This window comes from Chanodichthys erythropterus, chromosome 15, assembly GCF_024489055.1.
Source record: "Chanodichthys erythropterus isolate Z2021 chromosome 15, ASM2448905v1, whole genome shotgun sequence".
In the NCBI taxonomy this organism is placed as follows: Eukaryota; Metazoa; Chordata; class Actinopteri; order Cypriniformes; family Xenocyprididae; genus Chanodichthys; species Chanodichthys erythropterus.
Window position 1 is genome coordinate 15355846 of NC_090235.1, and position 13016 is coordinate 15368861.

Consider the following 13016-nt stretch of genomic DNA (forward strand, 5'->3'; position numbering starts at 1 on the left):
TTTTAATTAGTCTTCCCACTGACGCCATCATTTGTTCATTCAAACTGACGCGCGGAACGCGCACGTCAACAAGAGGCGGGATTTATCGCACAAACCAATCATATCCAATCATAACCAATCATAACCAATTACATCCAATCATAGCGCGATGGAGACATTGCCTCCTCTCACGTGACTTTCCCCATTCATTCTCAATTTCAATCCCCCCACAAAACCCACCGCATGCCGGGGGTCTGATGATTTTATATTGTTTTCTAAGGAAAGGGAGGTATGTCTCCATAGACTGTAAAGCATGACTCCTCTGTGTAACTTTACCTGCGGGTGTCGCTATTGGGCAGTGTTCCTTACGCGTGACTTGCGCTCTTTTTAATGTCATAATTTGTAATATTTGTGTTGTTTTGTATGTAATATGGATTATTTTCTCATCCTATTTTTTTTTGAGGAGGCACTGCCTACTCGGAGGAAACGCCCCTGGCCCAAGGAATCCATAGACATTGAGATCTTGATTTTCTGCCAAATTGTTCAAAAGTTATTGGCCAAAAAAGCCTTTTTTTAAGATCTCATGACCTGTAGGTGGCACTGTTCCCAAATTTGGCATGGAACCTTAGGTCATGGTCTTGATCAAGTGTACCAATTTTTGTTTTGATTGCTCAAAGTTTGGCCGAGATACAGCCTCTATACCAATTTCGGGTCAATCTTGTTAAATTCATGACATCAAAACCTTTTTTTACCAGTAGGTAAAAAAATTCTGTTCAGTCATTTCTATGCGGCTTGGTCCAAAGATCATCTGATCAAAGTTTGGACAAAATTGGACAAAATTTGAAGGAAAAGTAATGAAAAAACACAATATTGTACTTTTCGAAATGGCCGTTACTGTAATGGGCGGAGACTTAATATAAAATGTTGAGTAGCATCAGCATGAAGAGATAAATCAGATGTACTAAGTTTAATTTTTATAGAGCAAATGATTAAAAAGTTATAACCTTTAGAAGAGTGAATTTCTGAACTGGTGGTGAGTTGGTTCTAAAGACTCCAGATTTGGTCCAATCACTATTCATGAGCATCTCTACAGTTATGCCAAATTTCATAATTTTCTCATGTTCCGTTCAAAGGGCTGCCATAGACTCCCTTTGGGGATCGAGGAAGAATATAGCTGCAAGCAGCAATGCAAGGCCAAGCTCCGAAGGCACCGCAAGCAGAGCAGCACATCAAGCAGAGCAAAACAAAACAGCAAGCAGAACAGCACAGCAAAAAGAGCAGCATTTCAAGCAGAGCAACACTACAAAACCGAAGAGCACAGCAAGTAGAGAAACACAACAAGCATTTCAAGCACTCAAATGTCTGAGTTTTTGCACAATGCAGGGCAAGAGCAAAAAGAGCAGAAATTGAATGTACATGAAAGACAGCTGGTTCAGAAGTAGAGGTAAGAATGAGCTAAAAATGACCGGAAGCTGAGATGAAAATGAACACAGAATTTACAAAAATAGATTTATTTCTAATAAGATGAACAAAGACTAGTACAGTACTTATTGGGATAATAAAGGAATTGATATGACAACATTACAAACAATTTTAAAAAGCCGCCCCACACAGGATTCAAACCCACAGTCTCTGGATCACGTGTCTGTCATTGAACTCGCCACAGGGCAGCCAGTGTCACACAGCTGTCAAAGTTCAGTAGTTCATGAGAATGAACTCACAATGAAGAGTTTTTTTATAAAAATGCACCACATTATATTAATTTATACACTCAATATCTGGAAAAGAAGCAATTTGTACAAAATAACCCATAACACAACAAACACAGGCAAGGTAACATTCAGAGACAAATATTTTGGGAACGGTAGCAAATATCAAAAATCTGTTCAGTCATGTCTATGCAGCTCAGTCCAGAGATCATCTGATCTGATTTTGGACAAAATTGGTAGGAGAAGTAGTGAAAAATGGAATACTGTACTTTTCAGAATGGCCACTACTGTACTGGGTGGAGTCTTAATGTAAGATGTTTAATGTGATCAGTATGAAGAGAGAAATCTGTTGTACTAAGATTCATTTTTCTGGAAAAAAGTGTTCAAAAGTTATAACCTTCACAAAAGTAAAATGTTGAACTGGTGTTGGTGCTATAGAGTTGGTCCTAGACACTCTAAAGTTGCTCAAATTACTTTTAATTACCATCACTACAAGTGTGCCAAATTTGATCATTTTCCTACTTATGGTTCATTGACTATCATTCAGGGGGAAGAAGAACTACGAATTTGTACATAAATGAATTGCATGTGATAGCTTCAGATTAGACCAGTTTTAGGTACAATGCCTAGAACAGACACAAGTTGTGCATCTTTTCCTGCCACAGTACCTCATGCGGTCTGGGCATGTGTCACACTGAGTTTCAAACCCACAACGCAACGCATTCAGGATCCTTGGCAAAACACATTGAGCTATCAGCCATGCATGTTCATCAGACTGCTGAGCAGAGGTTTCAGTGTGAGTGAGTTCACAAAAAATGTTACTTAGCATGTTAACCATATTAGTATGCAAAGTTACATAATGCCAACTAAGTTTTGGTTAACCCGATGGCTGAAGAGCCACATTGGAAAGCATGGCAATTGGTTAGCATGCTAAGTGATGACTGTGCTAATCTAACTAGCATAAGACAACAAACACAAGCAAGGTCACATTCAGAGATGAATATCTTGGGAACGGTAGTGAATATCAAAAATCTGTTCAGTCATTTCTGTGCGGCTCAGTCCAAAGATCATCTGAGCTGATTTTGGACAAAAATGGACAAAATAGTAGTGAAAAACGACACATCATTGGAATTGGCATTAGCCAGGGAATAAAACGACATAAAGCATACACAATTTGGAAAATGGTTTCAAAAGTTATAAGCATTTTTGCAAAAATTTTTATATCTGTGGAACACTAGGTGGCGCTGTGTTCAAACTTTTCAGGTACCTTCAGGACCTTCTGGTGATGATATATACCATTTTTTGTGAAGATATGTTAAATTGTTTAAAATATATTGCAATTTATGACAAAATTCAAAATGGCAGACATGCGGTTCATCCAAAGTTGACAAAATCGGTATCCTCGGATTTGGCATGACCCGAAGTTCTTGATTTTCTGACAAATTGTTCAAAAATTATTGGCCAAAATAGCAATTTTTCAGATCTCATGACCTGTAGGTGGCGCTGTTCCAAAATTTGTCATGAACCCTCAGATCATGGTTCTGTTAAGGATGCCGGTGTAGAGAGACGAGGCAGATACGGATTTCCACAATAGTAAGAGACTTTAATATAAACAAGGGCAGGAACACCAAACATACATTTAACATAAATAGAGAACGGACCAGGAGTGCAGGGAGTGAGTGCAATATATGGGGAGTGCTGACAATAGAGTCCAGGTGCAGGTGATGAGTGCTGATGAGGAGCAGACGAGGGAAGTGAGTGCAGGTGTGGAAACAGGAGGATCATGGGATATGGAGTCCAGGAAGACAAGGGATCTGTGACAGTACCTCCCCCTCCCGGTAGGCGCGTCCTCGCACCGTAAATAGAATAACCGGGAGGGGGGGGCGGGCGCCCTGGAGACCTCCACTCCAGTCCACTCATCCCCCGGCACCTGCATGAGGTGGCGGAGACTGGAGAACTTGGCTCGGCGGCGGAGACTGGAGAACTTGGCTCGGCGGCGGAGACTGGAGAACTTGGCTCGGCGGCGGAGACTGGAGAACTTGGCTCGGCGGCGGAGACTGGAGAACTTGGCTCGGCGGCGGAGACTGGAGAACTTGGCTCGGCGGCGGAGACTGGAGAACTTGGCTCGGCGGCGGAGACTGGAGAACTTGGCTCGGCGGCGGAGACTGGAGAACTTGGCTCGGCGGCGGAGACTGGAGAACTTGGCTCGGCGGCGGAGACTGGAGAACTTGGCTCGGCGGCGGAGACTGGAGAACTTGGCTCGGCGGCGGAGACTGGAGAACTTGGCTCGGCGGCGGAGACTGGAGAACTTGGCTCGGCGGCGGAGACTGGAGAACTTGGCTCGGCGGCGGAGACTGGAGAACTTGGCTCGGCGGCGGAGACTGGAGAACTTGGCTCGGCGGCGGAGACTGGAGAACTTGGCTCGGCGGCGGAGACTGGAGAACTTGGCTCGGCGGCGGAGACTGGAGAACTTGGCTCGGCGGCGGAGACTGGAGAACTTGGCTCGGCGGCGGAGACTGGAGAACTTGGCTCGGCGGCGGAGACTGGAGAACTTGGCTCGGCGGCGGAGACTGGAGAACTTGGCTCGGCGGCGGAGACTGGAGAACTTGGCTCGGCGGCGGAGACTGGAGAACTTGGCTCGGCGGCGGAGACTGGAGAACTTGGCTCGGCGGCGGAGACTGGAGAACTTGGCTCGGCGGCGGAGACTGGAGAACTTGGCTCGGCGGCGGAGACTGGAGAGCTTGGCTCGGCGGCGGAGACTGGAGAGCTTGGCTCGGCGGCGGAGACTGGAGAGCTTGGCTCGGCGGCGGAGACTGGAGAGCTTGGCTCGGCGGCGGAGACTGGAGAGCTTGGCTCGGCGGCGGAGACTGGAGAGCTTGGCTCGGCGGCGGAGACTGGAGAGCTTGGCTCGGCGGCGGAGACTGGAGAGCTTGGCTCGGCGGCGGAGACTGGAGAGCTTGGCTCGGCGGCAGAGACTGGAGAGCTTGGCTCGGCGGCGGAGACTGGAGAGCTTGGCTCGGCGGCGGAGACTGGAGAGCTTGGCTCGGCGGCGGAGACTGGAGAGCTTGGCTCGGCGGCGGAGACTGGAGCGCTTGGCTCGGCGGCGGAGACTGGAGCGCTTGGCTCGGCGGCGGAGACTGGAGCGCTTGGCTCGGCGGCGGAGACTGGAGCGCTTGGCTCGGCGGCGGAGACTGGAGCGCTTGGCTCGGCGGCGGAGACTGGAGCGCTTGGCTCGGCGGCGGAGACTGGAGCGGCTGGCTCGGCGGCGGAGACTGGAGCGCTTGGCTCGGCGGCGGAGACTGGAGCGGCTGGCTCGGCGGCGGAGACTGGAGAGCTTGGCTCGGCGGCGGAGACTGGAGAGGGTGGCTCGGCGGCGGAGACTGGAGAGCTTGGCTCGGCGGCGGAGACTGGAGCGGCTGGCTCGGCGGCGGAGACTGGAGAGCTTGGCTCGCCGGCGGAGACTGGAGAGCTTGGCTCGGCGGCGGAGACTGGAGAGCTTGGCTCGGCGGCGGAGACTGGAGTGCTTGGCTCGGCGGCGGAGACTGGAGAGGGTGGCTCGGCGGCGGAGACTGGAGAGCTTGGCTCGGCGGCGGAGACTGGAGAGCTTGGCTCGGCGGCGGAGACTGGAGAGCTTGGCTCGGCGGCGGAGACTGGAGAGCTTGGCTCGGCGGCGGAGACTGGGGAACTTGGCTCGGCGGCGGAGACTGGGGAACTTGGCTCGGCGGCGGAGACTGGGGAACTTGGCTCGGCGGCGGAGACTGGGGAACTTGGCTCGGCGGCGGAGACTGGGGAACTTGGCTCGGCGGCGGAGACTGGGGAACTTGGCTCGGCGGCGGAGACTGGGGAACTTGGCTCGGCGGCGGAGACTGGGGAACTTGGCTCGGCGGCGGAGACTGGGGAACTTGGCTCGGCGGCGGAGACTGGGGAACTTGGCTCGGCGGCGGAGACTGGGGAACTTGGCTCGGCGGCGGAGACTGGGGAACTTGGCTCGGCGGCGGAGACTGGGGAACTTGGCTCGGCGGCGGAGACTGGGGAACTTGGCTCGGCGGCGGAGACTGGGGAACTTGGCTCGGCGGCGGAGACTGGGGAACTTGGCTCGGCGGCGGAGACTGGAGAACTTGGCTCGGCGGCGGAGACTGGAGAACTTGGCTCGGCGGCGGCTGGAGCGGCAGGCTCGGCGGCGGCTGGAGCGGCAGGCTCGGCGGCGGCTGGAGCGGCTGGAGCGGCAGGCTCGGCGGCGGCTGGTGCGGCAGGAGCTGAGGGCTCGTAGGAGGCGGCTGGAGCTGAGGGCTCGTAGGAGGCGGCTGGAGCTGAGGGCTCGTAGGCGGCGGCTGGAGCTGAGGGCTCGTAGGCGGCGGCTGGAGCTGAGGGCCAGTTCATTCCCTCAAATACAATTAAGATCCCCACAGGCACTGGAGCTGGCTCTGTGGGGACTGGAGCGGGCTCTGGAGATACTGGAGCGGGCTCTGGAGATACTGGAGCGGGCTCTGGAGATACTGAAACGGGCTCTGGAGATACTGGAACGGGCTCTGGAGATACTGGAGCGGGCTCTGGAGATACTGGAGCGGGCTCTGGAGATACTGGAACGGGCTCTGGAGATACTGGAACGGGCTCTGGAGATACTGGAACGGGCTCTGGAGATACTGGAGCGGGCTCTGGAGACACTGGAGCGGGCTCTGGAGACACTGGAGCGGGCTCTGGAGACACTGGAGCGGGCTCTGGAGACACTGGAGCGGGCTCTGGAGACACTGGAGCGGGCTCTGGGGACACTGGAGCGGGCTGTTTCCTCCTCCTCCGCTTTCGGGACCCAGTTGAGGAGTGTGGGTTCCGTGTGGGGCAGGCAGGGAGTTCGCTGGAGGGGCATGCGGAGGAAGACGGAGATTGACTGACTGGCCTGGCCAACCGTGTTTCCGGATGGACTGGAGACATACACTGATCATGAACCGTGTCCACGAAGAATTTGGAGCCATTTAACCACAAAATTAAACTGATAGTTTTACTTAAGGAGAAACGAAAAACAGGTTCATCAAAACGAATAGTGTTGTCGTCCAGTCCATCCAGAAACAGGTCGATCAACTGAGCGTCGGGCCAGTTAGTCAAGAAAGCAAGCTCAATGAACTCCTCCACATACCTCTCCAGCGAACGACCCACCTGCAGGAGCCCGATGAGGCGATCGCCAGCTGCCAGATGGGAGAGAGGCCTTGGAGGAGCAGAAGCCAGGGAGCTGGTGGAAGTCTCCATATTCCAGTTTGTGAAAATCCAGTTGGTAATGGTCCGTTCTTCTGTTAAGGATGTCGGTGTAGAGAGACGAGGCAGATACGGATTTCCACAATAGTAAGAGACTTTAATATAAACAAGGGCAGGAACACCAAACATACATTTAACATAAACAGAGAACGGACCAGGAGTGCAGGGAGTGAGTGCAATATATGGGGAGTGCTGACAATAGAGTCCAGGTGCAGGTGATGAGTGCTGATGAGGAGCAGACGAGGGAAGTGAGTGCAGGTGTGGAAACAGGAGGATCATGGGATATGGAGTCCAGGAAGACAAGGGATCTGTGACAGGTTCATGATACGAATATATATGAATCGTTCATTTGAAACAGTTCTTTGCAGTGATTCAGTTGAACTAACTTGCGTTTCACTCAAAAAAATCTACCAAGTCCATGTAGCTACTCCAAAATAACATCAAGATTACAATAATTGTTGACACTGACACTGTAAAACCATTGTAAATAATGAAATATGGGATTATTTTATTCATTTTCAAAGAAGATCTTTTTGAATCTTTCTCATAATTATTTTTTATTTCAGTGTTATTAGGAAATGTTACATTAGCTTAATTGTAGTAACTGTATTAATTAACCTATATTTGTGTGAACTAGTTATTTTTGTAGGCTAACCTAATGGTGGTAAAACTCGACTGGGAAGGAAAATATTTTACACTAGCCTGATTTGACTAAACTTTGGCAAAATTGTATTCATCAGAACAGACTTCCATAATGACTCAATAACGAGTCAATTAATAGGTTTCAATCGGTTCATCAAGACGAACCGATTCGCTGAAATGAATCAGATTTTTAACCAGATAGGCTATTTAAACAAATCTACAATTCGATTCACTCAAACTCATTGGTGACTGACAAATTCATCCTCCACCAACAGTTAGCTATAACAAACAAACCAGTATACGTATAGTTTATAGTTAAAGCTGCAGTTTTTGTCCTGTCAGCTGAAGGGAATAAAAACTGTAATTAATATAAATGGAGGAGATTCAAGTCCCCTGTTGAACCAAATAATGAGAATGAATCACTTTATTTTGACAAGACCAACACACTGCTGAAAATAAAGATGGATCATCAGCTTATGCTCTGATATTAGTCTGTGAACATCTTATAAACAAAGATTTAGACATGCTGAAAACAGCTTAATCCAGGAACCCGATTTAGGCTGGTTTGAAATGTCTGAAATGAATGAAGATGTCCAATACAAAAGTAAATACACACAAGACATTTATTTATAATTAAAAAATTGTGTGCAATACATTTTATAAAAATAAAATTATTATATAATTATTGTTTCGACCCGCTCACAGTACAAGTAACAACCATCTGACTTCTCTAAGTCCGTTTCACCGTTTTGTATCTGATGTCCTTGTCTGAAACAACAACAGAGAATTATGTTACATGTAACAAATATTATGTGTTCTCAGTCCTTTGAAAAGAAACTGTCAAATATAAAATGTCTGATGCAGTATCATATTTCATCTAACCATAAAGGAACATAATAAAAAGTGACCATCAAGATTAAGTATTCTTACTAAAATAGAGGCGTCACAGATTAGAAATGGCTGAAGGAATAAAAATTAGTTATGGATAATCTTAATTTATAGTCTGTGTCTAACAAATACAATTCAAATACACAAAATAATCAATATGAGAATCTCTACCGATTCACATAATTCTACTTTCATACAGTCCAAACTGTCCAGCTCTAGTTCATCCATTTTAAATAATGTCTTTAAAACAAGTATATTTAATAACAAGAGATTTAAAACAATAATAAAGTTGAATATTTAGAAGAACTCACTGTTTGTAAATTCGCCAACAAATGAGAACTATAACAACAGCTAGAACTGCAGCTATTGCTCCTGGTATACAGATTCTGCAACAGCGATTCTGAGATTCTGTTCCATGATCAAAACATTTTTCATCTGCAGAATGAAGATTAGTGTATTAAATTAGTGTATAATAAAGCTCATTCTGCTCACACTCACTCAAGAATTTATAGTCATATTTACCAAAGTTTACTGACACTGGTTCAGTCAGACTGTGAATGAGCAGACAGTCATAAGATCCTTCATGGTTTCTGTTGATCTTCACACTGATTCTCATCTGAAAGGATTCATCATCATTTGGTCTGATTTCAGAAGATGTTTGATCCTCAAGGATGTATTTGTTCAATCTAATGTTCATCTGAACATCTCTGGGGTAGAAACCAGTGGCCAGACACGTCAGAACCAGATTACTGTCATCATCAGGAGCTTTCCTCGCAGAGACACGAACATCTGGAGAACCTGGAGAAGAAATAAGCATAAAATCATAATGAAATTTAACAGATGAATATATGCACAGAAATCTCTCAGTTTCAAGAGGTCAAGAGGCATTTATTTATCATTTGCATAGTTAATACAAGGGAAAAACTGTGCATTGAAATGCTTGTGACAAGGCAGACATACAGTGACAATAACAGGACCATACATAAACCATAAATAAAAAAAATAAAAAAAGTAAAACATGAACAAACCGGGGAAATATACAGCTATGGAAAAAATTAAGAGACCACTTAACATTGATTTCTGACCTGGGAGTGGTCTTTAAAATTTTTACATAGATATATATATATATATATATATATATATATATATATATATATATATATATATATATATATATATATCCTTTAGAGAAAGTGCCCTTTTTCTGGGGTGTTTTTTTATTATTATTATTTTTTTTTAAGTAAATTAATATATATTCCTGTTTGCGTACAGCTTCACTTCACTTGGTGCAGTCATTTATTCTAAATATATAGCTACTTAAAAATAGTAGTAGAAAACATGCTCTTGCGACAAACCTAGTGAACACTAAAGAAGACAATGGACTCTGTGTGAACTGATTATTTTGTAAAAATCTGTGGAGTATGAAACAATTGCGTGAATGTAAGGGAATTAAAATAAATTGGTAAGGAAGTCGGAGTTGTGTTAATATATTTAACATTTTGTTTATTATTTTATTAAAATAAATAATTATGAGAAATGCCCTTTTTTCCCACTTGAGCCCCTGCCCCCCAAAATGTCTGTGCACGTCACTGTATATATGTGTAAATATATATATATATATATATATATATATATATATATATATATATATATATATATATTTAAAAAAAGAATGTTAGAATTACATTAGGTTCCTTTGACAGGTAGGTTTAGTGTAGGGAAGGACGATAGCAAATTGAGTCAACATTTAGTCTCATATAAAAGATTTTGTCCCTTTGACCCCACAAAGTCAAAGATTACGTACACTAATCATTACCAAATCATTGAATTCAGGTGTTCCAATCACTTCCATGAACACAGGTGTATAAAATCAAGCACCTAGGCATGCAGACTGCTTCTACAAACATTTGTGAAAGAATGGGTCGCTCTCATGAGCTCAGTGTCACACTTCTCTGTCTGGCAATCTGATGGACGAGTCTGGGTTTGGTACTTGCTTGACTGCATTGTGCCAAGTGTAAAGTTTGGTAGAGGGGGAATATGGTGTGGGGTTGTTTTTCAGGGGTTGGGCTTGACCCTTAGTTCCAGTGAAAGGAACTCTTATTGCTTCAGCATACCAAGACATTTTGGACAATTTCGTGCTCCCAACTTTGTGGGAACAGTTTGGGGATGGACCCTTCCTATTCCAACATGACTGCGCACCAGTACACAAAGCAAGGTCCATAAAGACATGGATGAGCGAGTTTGGTGTGGAGGAACTTGACTGGCCTGCACAGAGTTCTGACCTCATCCCGATAGAACACCTCTGGGATGAATTAGAGCAGAGACCGTGAGTCACGCCTTCTCGCCAACATCACTGCCTGACCTCACAAATGCGCTTCTTGAAGAATGGTTTAAAAATTCCCATAAACACACTCCTAAACCTTGTGGAAAGCCTTCCCAGAAGAGTTGAAGCTGTTATAGCGGCAAAGGCTGAGCCAACTCCATATTAATCCCTACGGATTAAGAATGGGATGTCATTAAAGTTCATGTGCATGTAAAGACAGGCGTCCCAAAACTTTTGGCAATATAGTGTATGTTTCGTACTTTGTGAGGTCGTTTTAACACACACACACACTCACACTCACACACACATACAAAGACAGGTGTAATTAAAATAACTTGATCAGAACATACACTTTTTTGTGTTGTGAAACTTTGAGATCCAGTCAATGCAGTTCTTGAGGAAATACTTGAGGAACTGGTTTCGTCCTGTTTCCTCTTTGGTTTCTTTGGCTTTGGGGCTTTTATCAATCCACTTCATAGTGTCAGAATTAAAGGATATAAAATCCTCTCCATCAAATCCATATTCATCAAAGACAGATTCACTGTTCCATCAGGAAGTTTCTCCAGTTCACAGCCAATTATTCTCTGAAGAACATGAAGCTCTACAATCACAGAACAACACTCATGACAAACTTACAGTGAATATAATGTCTGATAATGAATGAGAGTAAATCATGAATCTCACCAGAACACTGTGAGTTTGTGCAGTTTGTCAGAGTCCTGATCTGATGAATGAACCAGTCTATAGAATCAGGTGGATCTTTAGGAGCTTCAGTCCAGTCATCTTCAGTCAGAATCCAGGCTCTTTCTTCATCACTGAAGTGTTTGACCTGTCTGCCATTAGCAACAACCACAGCACTGAACTCTGGGAATGTGTCTGCTTTAGTCAGGACTGTAAACATGTAATGGAGGTAGTACTTCTCTGGAGAACATATAAAACATAAACTGTGTCAACAGAAGCGCGCGCTTCCTGCCACATGTAAAACAAAAGTCAAGTCAAGTCAAGTCACCTTTATTTATATAGCGCTTTTTACAATGCAGATTGTGTCAAAGCAGCTTTACATTGATAGCTGGTACATAATTTGGCTGCACAGCAGCTCTTAAAGTCAATGCAGGCAGATCAAAGCACTGTTGAATAAATGTCAAGAATACTATTGAATATCAAATGTCAAGTGTCCCCAACTAAGCAAGCCAAAGGCGACAGCGGCAAGGAACCCAAACTCCATCAGGTGACATCAGGTGGCAAACAAGTGGAAATAGGTGTTAAGATGGAGAAAAAAAAAAACCTTGGGAGAAACCAGGCTTAGTCGGGGGGCCAGTTCTCCTCTGGCAAACAGTGCTTTGTTACGAATCAGGTTGCTATCATAAGTCTGATAGGATCGCAACAATCAAAGTATTTATTTCAGTTCCATCCAGTTGAGGATCGTATTCATCACGCCGGTATGGACGGTCTGTTGAGGAACTGTGCTACTGGCTGTCGTGTTGATGATGTCTTCACAATGGATGATCTAGTTGACTCGATCTCTGCTGATACTTCAGGGCTGCGTTGTGGTCGTGTCATGGCACCGGTCCTTGGTCTCAGCTGGATACGGCCTGGATCCGGTTGACTACGGTAAACCTCGGGATAAACAGAAAGACTAATATTAGCGTAGATGCCATTCTTCTTCTGATGTAACGAGTACATCTGGTGTTATAGGAAGTGTTCCCGGTTCCAGCTGAACTAATTTATGCAGCCTAATAATCCTTTAACGGATTTGAAAATATAAATTGATAATGTGTTATGTGTATGCCAGGTTAAAGAGATGTGTTTTTAGTCTAGATTTAAACTGACAGAGTGTGTCTGCATCCCGAACAATGCTAGGAAGGTTGTTCCAGAGTTTGGGTGCCAAATAGGAGAAGGATCTACCACCTGCAGTTGATTTTAATATTCTAGGTATTATCAGCTGGCCTGAATTCTGAGATCGCAATAAACGTGAAGGACTATAATGCATTAAGAGCTCGCTTAGGTACTGGGGAGCTAAACCATTTAGTGCTTTGTAAGTAATTAGCAAGATTTTAAAATCTATACGATGTTTAACAGGAAGCCAATGCAGTGATGACAGAACTGGGCTAATATGGTAATACTTCCTAATTCTAGTAAGAACTCTAGCTGCTGCATTTTGTACGAGCTGTAGTTTATTTATCAAGCGGGAGGAACAACCACCCAGTAGAGCGTTACAGTAGTCTAAC

At 45.3% G+C, this 13016-nt stretch overlaps 1 pseudogene; it reads right to left on the bottom strand.

The window, feature by feature from the left end:
* Positions 1-13016, bottom strand: part of LOC137037156 (zinc-alpha-2-glycoprotein-like) — an 84944-nt pseudogene that overhangs the window by 13824 nt on the left and 58104 nt on the right.